Here is a 12,133-nt window from a genome sequence, read left to right as displayed (position 1 = left end):
TCTCCTCAGCTTAGCTCTGCAGAGAGCAGCTCTGTGAAGGTCTCTCTGCCTGTCTCAGGTCCTCAGGGAGCTTTTTCAATCCAGCTGTGAGCTGCTGCTCTGTAGTGATTCAGCTGCATGAAGAGGCTGAGAAAGCAGGACTTGATAGTAGAGCGCACTGAGCGATGCTTTCCATCCCACCTTCTCTCATCCAAAGGGTTTCCTGCAGTGTTTCCTCAGAGCAGGTTTGCCAGCCTGCAGATTGGCCTGGACATTTAGAAAGGAATGGAGAAAAAGGCAAGGTGAGGACAGAGCCCACAAACCCCTTTGTTCTTGTGGTGACCTCCTAAACGCTGCTGGAGGACATATTAGCCTGTGTCCTTGCCCAGGGAGGTGCCTGATGTCTGGGCTGCCCCGGCTGCCCTGCTCCCTGGCTGGGGCACTGGGATGGTTGAGGCTGCCTGGCCCTGCCCTGTGGCAGCCCCTGAAGCCCCCAGCCCTAACCAGACCCAGCCTTGCTGGGAGCTCTGTGAATGACCCCACTTTGACTGTGTGTCTGCAAATATTTCCAGTTGTATTTCCCTGCATAATGTTAATTATCAAAAACCTCAGAAGACTTTTGATGCATCTGGCTGAGGAGATCCTCAAACAAATTGGAATGGAGAGTAAATTTTTCATTATCTAGTGGCACTGTCTGGAGCCCACATGTGTTTTGACTTCACACCTGCTGCAGGGCACTTAGCAGAAGTCAGGTGGAAGAGCTCTTTTGATACTCACTGGCCAAGGTTATCCCATGTGATCCCAGCAGATCCACCACAGAGGTTTTCTGCAGTTCTCCAACAAGCAGGCACCCATTGAATTCACCATCTTATTCAGGTGGTGGAAATGTAATCCTCCTCTTTGACAGTGCTACTGTCTCCCTTGGATTTCTTCTGCTGTGGGTATTGAGCTGTTGTTGGCCTTATTAATACACTTCTTCCTGCAATTTGCTATTTTTATTTTGAGGAGAAATTAATGCACTTGGTTTCTTTGTTAGCCTGGTGAACTCTTTGAGTAGCAAAAGCAACACAATGCCTTCGTAATTATTTAGTTTGCTTGGAAAATATCTTCCTACCCCTATGAACTTTAAACTTGGCATTTACTGTAGGGCAAGGGAGAAATGGTGGCTCTGTGACATGGTGCCTGACAGCTGACTGTGGTGTGATAGAGTGGGTCCAGGTCTCAGTAGGGCAGTAAAGAGTTTGTGTGGCATCCTGCCTGAAAGGAAAAAAGGAAAGACTCAGTGTCCAGGAGAGCTGAATTTAGAGGATCACCTCAAAGGATGACATCAGAAATACAGGTAGGGAGGTTTCAGGACATATTACATCCTGTATGTCAGCCATTGTGTCAATCACTTTCTCACAAATATTCTCTTTTAGTTGCAAGTAGTTCAGTAACAGCTGGGTTTGGTTCATCCTTTACAAGTAACTTGGAGTGAAGAAGGAAAACAGCTGAATGACCCACAACAGCAGTCAAGTGCCAGCAGCAAGCATCTTGTATTTTAATCCCAGCAAGGGGCAACAGAGGACTAGAAGCAGAAGTTAATTTACCATATCCAACCATCCTCCTGGGACATGAGAAAAAACCCAAATCTTTTACACATCCTGAAGCTATTTTAAAAAATGACTAAAAGCAATATTTTTGATGCTTATTGTTGATGAATGGGTACTTTGATACATGCTGAGGCAAGGCTTTGAAGTGCTGTTGTTTGACTTGGAATGCAGGATTTTGAGGGTTTGCCCCAGTTGTTTGGAAAAATTGAGTCCAGGGTTTCTAACACTCTTAAAAAGGCTTAAAGAAATGCAAAACCCTTTTTTCAAATTTCCTCCTTTGGTTTTGTATAAATGGGTCTTTTCAGAAGGTTTCATGCTTGTAACCTCCTTATTCTGGGTGAAGACCCATTCCATCACCTTGCTGAATTCTGGATAGGAAGACCCTGAGCTCTATTCCAGATGCCATGTACAACAGGAGTGACTTTTAAAATCATATATATACATTGAACTATAAAAAAGCTTGTGTGGAAGGAGTTTAAAGATCATCTAGCTCCAACCTCCCTGCCTTCCAACTTCCCTGCCATGGTCAGGGACATCTTCTACCAGACCAGCTTGCTCAACCAGTTGTAAACTACTGTGTATATATATATATATATATATATATATGCATAACAAAAAGGATTTAATGAAAATGATAGTCAGGTCTGTTCGCTCCCTCCCCAACAGACTCACTCTATGCTACTAGCAAATATCTGGTTAATTAGTAGACTAAAGAGAGGTAAAATGCTGCACAGAGTCACTTCTTCCATGAGAAACAGGTTAGAGGACTACAGTTTGGAGACAAATAACAGATGGGTAGAACAATTATTTTTTTTTTACTTTCCTCATATCAATAGGGTGTTCTTAATTACAAAGAACTGATTATGAACAAAATGCTGGCCAAAGCATGGCTTCACCAAGGACAAATCTTGCCTGAGCAACCTAGTGGCTTTCAATGATGGAGTGATTACATCAGTGGACAAGGGAAGAACTACAGATGTCATCTATCTGGGCTTTTGTAAGGCATTTGATATGGTGCCCACAACATCCTTCCCTTTTAAATTGAAAAGAGGTGGATTTGTAATTTGGACTGTTTGTTGGATTAGGAACTGGTTAGATGGTCACCAGCCAATAGTGGTCAATGACTCAATGTCCAGATGGACGCTGGTGACAAGGGACATCCCTCAGGGGTCTTTATTGGGAGCAGTATGGTTTATTATCTTCATCATCAGTGACACAGAGAGGGGGATCATGTGCACCCTCAGCAAATCTGCAGATGACACCAAGCTGAGTGCTACAGTCCACACACCTGAAAGATGGAATACCATACAGAGCTGGACAAGCTTGAGAAGAGGGCTCATGGGAAACTCATGAGGTTTAACAAGGCCAGTTGCAAGGTGGTGCACCTGGATCAGAGCAATCTTTGGTATAATGTAGGCTGCAGGATGAAGGGGTTGCAAGGAGACCTGTGGGGATACTGGTGGAGGAAAAGCTGGGCATGAGTCAGCAATGGGCACTCACAGCCCAGAAAGCCAGTCATGTCCTGGGCTGCATCAAAATAAGGATGGTCTGCAGGTGAAGGAAGATGACTCTCTACTCTGCCCATGTGGATCACTGTGTCCAGCTTGGGGGTCCTCAGCACAGGAAAGACATAGACCTGATGGAGTGGGACCAGAGGAGGGCCATGAAGATGATCAGAGGGATGAAGCACCTTTCCTGTAAGAGAGTTGGGACTGTTCAGCCTGGAGAAAGGAAAGCTCAAGGGAAACTTTGTTGAGGCTGTTAAATATTTAAAGAAAAATGCAGACAAACTTTTTAGTAGAACCTGTTCACATAGGACAAGGGGTAATGCATTTAATCTAAAGGAGGGTCTATTTAAACTGGAAAAAGAAGAATTTTTTTACAATGAGAGTGGTGAGCCGCTCTAAGAGATTGCCCAGACAGGTGCTAGGTGCCCAATCACTAGAAACATTCAAGGCCAGCCAGGTTGGCCAGTCCTGTCCAGCCCAAAGTATTCTATGAATCTATGATGCAAAGACTTCTGGGCAGCCTATGGAATCCTGTTTAATACTGACCTGGAGGTGTTACAAGTAAGTGTAGGGCACTTCAGAGATTGAAGTACGTTTTGCTGCCTCATAATGTAATTGATCTTGTTCAAACCTCCAGAAAGGTTTGAAAAATATGGTAATATTTTTCACATTGCAGCAGCTGCAGTGGTGTGAAACATTAATCAGTTCTACATGATTTTTAATTAATGGTCTTTAGTCTCTATGAGTGTACAGTGGGAGTAGTTTTCATTTGTGCTCTACTGCAGTATTTGCCTTCCTTTAAGAAAGCATGAACAGTCTAAGTCCGTAACGCTTCTCAACATGAAAGTTGGGCTCTTAAATTTTAAAACAAATCTACAGTTAACTCTGTGGATCTTCGAAACCCTTATTCAGGGAAGTGAATTTAGAAATTCATGTCTGAATGTTATTTCATTAGGCATGCCCTTTCAGAAAAGTTAGTCATTTAAAGAGCACAAGATGTCTCCACATCCCTCCCAAAAAGCAGAATTGGGATAGTAGAGATGTCATCATCAAGCAGAACAAGGGCTGTTAAAACAGCAGTGATCTGCTTAAGAAAAAAGCAATACAGTAGGATTAAGAGTGCATGTAAATTACTTCTTGCTGAGCACTGGAAACTCCTTTTTGAAGGATATTATGCTTTATCTTGGACACGTGTATTACTTCAATTAGGTGGTTTGCTCTTTAACTTGGAAGCATGAGGTGTCTGGACAGTATTATTTGAGCTAGCTGTATTCTCAGGGCCCTGCTGTGCAGCCAGCAGGAATAATTTTACCATTCTCATTTATGAGCCTTTGGAGCCATAAACACCTCCCAGCTTTTCACGAGGAGCTCTGTAACTGAATAAGCAGTAAGTTCATTAGCAGTCAGGTTGCAGAGAGGGAGCAGGAGAGAGTGTACCCCCACAGAAAACCATATACCTTCCATGTATTAGCTGGGGCAGCCTTCTAATGAGGACTGACAGCAAATTCCTGCTTCAACACCACCATTTGAAAAATTCAAGGAAAGCAGGTGGAGATCAGATAAGCAGAATCAACCAAAATTTTTCTTCCCCTTTAAATGTATAGATGTGTATATAACTAACCCTTTGTCCCTTAACTGGTTCACACCCAGTTCTTGTTAGCAGTACTTAAAACTGCTACAAGATGCTTCAACTTCTGTTAGATGTTCCTTTCCATGTGGATGGAGAATGACATCACAAATACCATGACCATAGCTGGCCCCAAATCTGACAGTCTCAGCTGGAGCCCAGAGTTGTAACCAAACCTCTTAGCTCAGAGATGGGTCCTCCTGCATCAGGGTTGGTAGGGACTGGTGGGTCTGCCTATAGAGGAGCAGACCCTGATGTTAATATTCAGAGGTTAAGTGCAAGATGCTGGTCGTGTCTACCATTTCCCTATGAGTGTTAAATTTCCTTGATATTATGAGAAGTGTATTAGAGGATTAAGTGTCTTGCATCTTCATCTCTGCAGAATTTTCTGCTGCCTGGCTGTGGGATGGTGTGAGAAACTGTCAGATGTGACAGGTTAACAGATTTTTACATGCATGAGACCTCCACAAGCGTGTGGTGGGAGGGAGAAGTGCATGGGGCTTTTTATCAAACTTCTTACAAGGCAGAGAACTCATGATCTTAAATGCACAACTTTTTCATATTCATTGTGTAAATCTGACACGACCCAATTCTATGGGAACATTAGCAGGGAAACACACAGCTTCACTGAGTAAATGTGCATCTGGGAAGTGCCATTTTTTTTCTTCATTCATGCATTCATTAATTCCTTGTTAGACCACGGAGAAGCATTCCTCAGCAGCAGGGATGAAGAGACAAGGCAGTTATTCCTCTTGTTCTAATGATCTTAAAGTCTAGTTGTTTAAATCCAGTTTGTCTCTCCATACAAAGTCTCTTGAGGGAAAAAGAAAGGAAAACAGGAAGAGTTTCACCATGAAAAGAAGAATTCCCAGTTTTACAGCTGGGACAGAGACATGCTGAAGCCACACATACTCTCCATGGACCTCTAAAGAATGGTTTCTCCACTGGCCAGCAGCTAACAGAGCTTTCTGCAATGTCTGCTCGGTCAAATGGTGTCAGGAAATGTCACAGGACAGTAAAATATTATATATTATGCTAGACTGATAAAATTGTCCCCATTGCAGCTCAGACTGGCTGCCACTCTTCCATACAGTTTCCATGAAATCTGAGGCCCAGTGCAAGCTGGGGACCCTTACCCACACACAGTTTGTCTTGGAGGTTGTTTAACACCATGGTCACAGTCTGTTTGGGGATAAAGAAATGGCATAACTCTAATGTAAACATAGCTGGCTGTAGAGCAATACATCTTTCAGTCTCTGTTAGAAGATGAGTGGTTAAACTTTAAATAATATGTGCTCTTCTCCTGGTGTAATAAATTGTGTTCCTGCTTCTGAAAAAGTAATGGTTCGGTTTTGGGAACAGTGGTTGAAGTGCTGAGTTTGTCATAGGGAACAGTTTTGTGGAGTGTTTATGGGTGTTAAACACTTTATGGGTGTTAAAACTCAGCTGTCCAGAGGGTACGTGCAGATGAGAAATGGGCACCATGGTCCCAGACACAGGAGAAATCTGGAAGAATTCCTTCAGAAAAAAGACAAAGGCTGATAGCAGAGAGGGTGAGTAGGAGGCCAGAAAGGGGTTGAAAGTGCAGGGATATCTGGCTTTGCTGAAACAGCAAGCAAACTATGACTTGTGATTAGCTCATCAGCTGTGACATCTGTGCAGCCCAGGGACCCAGGAGTGCATGGAGGCTACCCTCCTCCTCCTCAGGAGTTTTCCACACTGCTGTTAGCACAGGCAGACCTTGATCCTGGGCAGCACAACATGTGCATTAAGGAACACACTTAGACCCTTGCTTAGAATGTTTAGAATCTTATGTAGAGTCTTACATAGAGTGTAAATGATATGGCCCCCTAAATTCTTATTAAGAAATAAATCATAAGGTGACTGAGACCACTTTGGAACAATCGAATAGGAAATGAATCTGCAGGAAATGAAATGCGTCTAGAACAGAGAACATGAATTTATGCATCCAGCCAGTAACTGGATCTCTGTTCCTTTCCCATTCATTAGCCTCTTTTCAGCAGAAGTTTCACACTAAAAGGGATGACTGTTTTAAACACAGTATCAATGAGAAAAATACAAGTTAAGCTCCCTTTTTGGACTCCAGCTTTGTTCCCAAGCTGAAGCATGTGCAATCAGGATGCAGGGTAATGCAATATGCTGGGGAATGCAATGTCTTATTAAGGGATTTGTGAGTGAAATACTTCCACAATCTGCACACATTCACCCAGTGTAAAATAATTGTTACATCCTGAAAGTAAATCAGCACAATGAGATAGGGAAGCTGAGTACCAAGTTGTTTATACCCCTTCTTGATGTAAGATTTTGGGAGTCCAACAGCTGTTGGAAGAGATAACTCCCTGATTGCTTTTAATCTTCACAGCTAAGGCTGATTTCCATCTCACCTTCTAACACAAAGTTTCATGCTACACTGCTAAAAAGTTTTCAGGGTTTATGTACAGGAACCTGATGTGTTGGCATTTTTCTCTCCCCGCCCTGATGTCTCTTTTCAGGGGTAAAAAACAGCTGCAGTATTAAAAGAGTAGTCACAGAGACTGCAGGCATAGCATGATATCCAAAGTTTAGGTTAGCACCATCATCAGAGTTGTGGGATGTGAAAGGAGATGGGGAGAAGCATTACATAGGCAAGGTAGTTCAACAGAAGGTGGCATTTTGGTCAGTGGCCAAAGCTACATTGTTTCTTTTCCCCGTAAATTAGTCCAGTTCTTCTTCTTTTTCTTTTTTTTTAATTATGAAAATCTTTGATTCTGATCTCCAAGCACTGTATGTGATTTCTAGTATTTTTATCCCCAAAGCAGGAATGCAAAGGAGCAATTATCTTGAGCTCCTGTTCTTTACTAAAATAATGCAGACTTCTTCAAGGAACTTTTTTGGATACTCAGTCTGTGGGTCTTACTTTATAACCTTCTTACTTGCCAAAAAGGATGAAGAAATTTGTCAAGAGTATGGTGAAAAATTTGGGTGATGATTAAAGCAAAGGATTTCCTCTGTCATTCACATTTAGATTACTTCAAGCCTTCCAGCCTGAATCCTGAGATTACGTGTGTAGTTTTCCAGGTCCATGTGGGATCTCACAAAACTGCTGCACGGTTGAACTGATAAGATTTAAGGTGAGCTGAAGCTTTCAGGAGACCAAGGCTCTGCTCTTGAACCTGGAGAACAACGCCTACTTGCTTTAAGTCCTAGTTTAGCAGGAGGAGAGCTTGCAAATCAAATTGGCTCCTGCCCTTGTTGACCCTGATATTATGTTGATATACACTGCACAAAACCTTCTCATATACAAGAGCAGACACCATACATTATGGCAAATCCAATATTTTCCTGGAAGTTAAGAGAACAGGAGATAATCAAGATTGTTCCTCTTTCTCATTTAGGAAGAAAAGTCCTTTCTTTTCCTTTATTTTTTCTTAAATGTTCTTTTCAGTTTTAATCAATAAATAAGGGTTATTAAATTGAATAAAAAATAAAATTAATCGGTTTTGATATTACATATTTTTATTTTGTTTATTTTGTCCAATGTCCCTCTTGTATTTCTTTGTGACCTCTTCTTTTACCTTGTCCTTCAAACCTTTCATCCTCCTTTGTACTTTTACAAGGCTACAAACAAACATGCTTGAGTAAAATGGACCTGGTTGCCATGCAGTCTGTCTTGTAATTAGGACACCAAATGCTTTTCTTTTAAAGTAAGTAAATCAAGTCTGATGCAGATTGGCTGCAATCATGCCTTTCTATCTTCTAGAAGTTGTCCACAGAGCAGTGTTAAGTGCTCCTTGTTTCCTTCCTGACTGAGAATGCCTCAGCATAAAAATGTCTGACATTATAATTAGTTCTTCTGTTGACAGCTTCAATAGAAAGACCTAGGTCAGAAAGAACTGAAGGCCAGACTTTCTTAGCAACAGTGATCTGCTTATTTATTTGATCCGTGGTTAGCCCAGGGCTTTCCAGATGAGGAAAATTAGGATCTTCACTCAGATGTACTGAAGATTCAGGTGTTCATGCTGTGTACTGTACTCAAGGGCAGCACACCTGATAGTCCATGCTGCCAGATCTGGTTTCTCTAAGCAATGGAGAGAAATGGGATCTGGATTCAGGCTGCCCTCTACAGCTATGTAATATAAATGTTTAGCATGAATTGGAGAGTTTACCATGGCCATGCAGCAACAGGGCTCCCTATGCAGTCATGGGGCTTCCTAGGCAGCCAGGACAGTGATCAGGATGGTCAAAACCAAGAAACTGTGTTGTGTCTGACAGCCCAGACTGTCACCAAGCTGGATGTCACCGAGTCTACATCACCCTGAAGTGGAGTCTGCCTCTTCCTAGCAATTGAGACACTGTGGTTCAGGTCCTTGCTGCTGCTCTGCTTGGCTTCTTGTGTGCATCTTGCCAGAGGACAAGTAGTGCCCCTCATCCACCTCTGTGAAGAGGGTGTTTGCTGAAAGTCACCTTGTCCTTCATTGTAGGTTAGGTTAATAACTTCAGCCTTTTGGCCATCTCCACAAGAGTGGCCTGCTGTGGGTTCTGAATAACTCCAGGCCAGGAAAGTACATCCAAGTGATAAAGCACTGAATGTTGGGCCACCTGAAATTGCATAGAGAAATACTCTCTTTTCCTAGGAAGGTATTAATCCAATTCATTGTTAATCCCATTTTCCCAGGATCCAAGTCTGTTGCTTTGTCTTTGCAATCTCAATATTCATGGTATTAATAGAAGTCAGGAATTAAAGCATTTCCTTTAAAACATCCTAAAATCTTTTTTTTTTCACACTATACACAAACATTGTTATTGCCCACATTTGTGTATGATTGTGGAGTATGATGGATTAGGGGGTGTGGGTGTCATTCTTTCCCTAATATCCCTCTCTGGAGAGCTTGATTTTTATCTCTTTTCATGCTTCCTGATTTATCAATATAAAGATGACATCAGCTGTTTAAAATGGCTCAAAACTGCTGTTCTTTGGCAAAAAGTGAGTCATTCATAGCTAAAAGGAATAAGATTAACATTTCAAATTCTTGCTCCAAACAATAAACAGGCACAATAGCAATACTGATTTTTCTGTTCAGTGTTTTTACTGTCCTTTGCTTTATTTCAACCTGCACAGCATGGGGCTGATCAAGGAGTATATTGAGCATTCACAGCACTTTAACCAAAAGTGCAATTTGTGGAAATCCTGTGTGTCTTTAACTTTGATCCTGTTAAAGAATTCAACAGGATATGCAGAAAAATCTCTTTTCTTTGCATAAGCTCCAGCTGAAGCTTTTCAATCCCCACTTGAGACGAGTCTTTAACAACTGCACTTCATGTCATGGATGCTTGTTTTTATGAAGTAAATTTGGTTTGGGGTTCTGTATTTAACACTGACATGCTCCAAACAACCACACCTCAGGTCTATGCTGAAATCTTGTTTCCCAAGTCTGCTTAAAGCTTCAGTGAGAAAGAATGCAGGTCTGGTTACGCCCCAGCCTTGCAAGATTGTAATTATTTCTCAGCACATTTTAGGGCAGAGGCTCTTACAACTCCATCTTTTCAGTGATGATCACAACAGTCCCCGCCTAAGTCCACAACAGGACTAAATGTAATAAAATGTAAAGTAAGGGATAAAGTATGCAGAAGTTTAAAAGTCGCTTGCAGGGTGTTTGTGGCTGTGTGACACTGCTGCAGGGCAGTGAGTGCCTGCCCCCCTGGCTGCTCCTGTGTGTGCAGGATCTCGGGCTGCTGAGGTTATATCTGCTCTGGTGAAGCTGTTTCCCACCAGGAGTTTTTATAGCTTCCCTAGGCTAGGCTTAGGAAGTTGATTTCAATTTTATAAAAAGCAATAATTTCAGATGGATTATTTATGTTTACAACAAAGAATTAAATTTCATTAGTGATACACAATAATTCCATTTGTTTTCATGGCAAAAGAGTAGAATAATTAAAATGAGATATTCAGTGTCAATTTTATATTTTCTGACATATTGAAATAGAGTGAAAAATCTCTTAATATTGAATTAGTTGCCGAGCTTTAAGTTGGCTTCAGAATGATATACTGAGTCTGTGTGTTGGGAGAGGTTCATTGGCAAACTGGCTTTAAATGTCCTTTCTAAATTTAGGTTTTTTAAAGTATACATGATTTATTAAAAAAATCTGTAGGAATTTAAGCCAAAAAAGCCCTGTATATTTGAGTGAATAAATTGTTCACCAGAAAGTTCAGCTAGCTAGCTCTGGCTTATCTGGTCTAACACATTCACCACAGTAAGCTTTTGAAACATATCCAGTATTTTTTAATGAGTGACAGGCCAAGTCGTGAGGCTTGAATGCAAACTCACACATCATATCTTTAAAGATTCTTATCTGGCTGAGGTTTGATGCTACTACCACCAAACTCCACTGTGAAATGAAGCAGAACTGACCTCTCTGAACACAGAGCTCAACTAAGCATCTCAACAGATTTTCAATGTATGAACAGAATTAAGCCAAAATTGGCTTTGATGGAATCTGCCAGTTCTAAATAAAACTTGTAGCAGGAAAATCCTTATTGTGTACTGCGTCAGTTGACATGTCAATACACTGAATTTGCAAGAGATTCAATGTATAAAAAGATCAATGTCTCCTTGGGTTCTTAACAGCTTCTCTTGTCAAGAGATTTCTTGTACTTAAATGCCTTTAGCCTTCACTACAGCCCTTACATTTGCTCTGCTATGATGCATAAGTGATAAAGATATTTAGGATATGGTAAGATCTCAAGATTTGCTCCTTGTGTGATGGGTGGGTAGGGAAGGAGAAGGATGAAATTTAACTACAAAGACAGATTAAATATTTTTGGGTAAATTTGCTAGCTAGAAAACTGACAGAGCTTTATTCAGCTTACTCATTTAGACAGCTTCGAGTTCTGGAGGAAGAACAATTAATGTCATTCTCCAAGCTGGCAGACTCTGACTCTTATGAAGTCTTTCAAGAGAGGATGGTGAGACACTCAGGTTAGACCAGTGTGTTTTGACAATTGGATCTCTTAATTAAATGTGCAGGAGGTCCAGGGATGACAGCCCTGGACAGCAGCAAGCTTGGATCAATATGCATCAATCTGAGATTAATTCTAATTCCTTAACTCTGCCTCTGCATTTTGTATTTAGCAAACCTCTCATATGCAGCTACCCTAGGCACCACCCTCACCTCTGCTGCCCATCTGTAGAAGATGTACAGATTATATTATTACTGACTCCTCTCCAAATGCCAGTGAGGCTAATGCTGCCAAAACCAGGTCTGATCACCACCAGGCTCTGTGCTCCTCCACCTTGTATTTGGACAAGTGATCTGCAGACAATACCAGAATTTGAGACACACTGCAGATCTATGTGGCCCATCATCCTTCTTTGATGATAACCAACACTGGGAAAAGTAGCTGAGATCTTGGAGGACATGGAGCATCA

This window comes from Fringilla coelebs (assembly GCF_963513975.1).
Source record: "Fringilla coelebs genome assembly, chromosome: 1".
NCBI lineage: Eukaryota > Metazoa > Chordata > Aves > Passeriformes > Fringillidae > Fringilla > Fringilla coelebs.
This window is presented reverse-complemented; position numbering follows the sequence as displayed.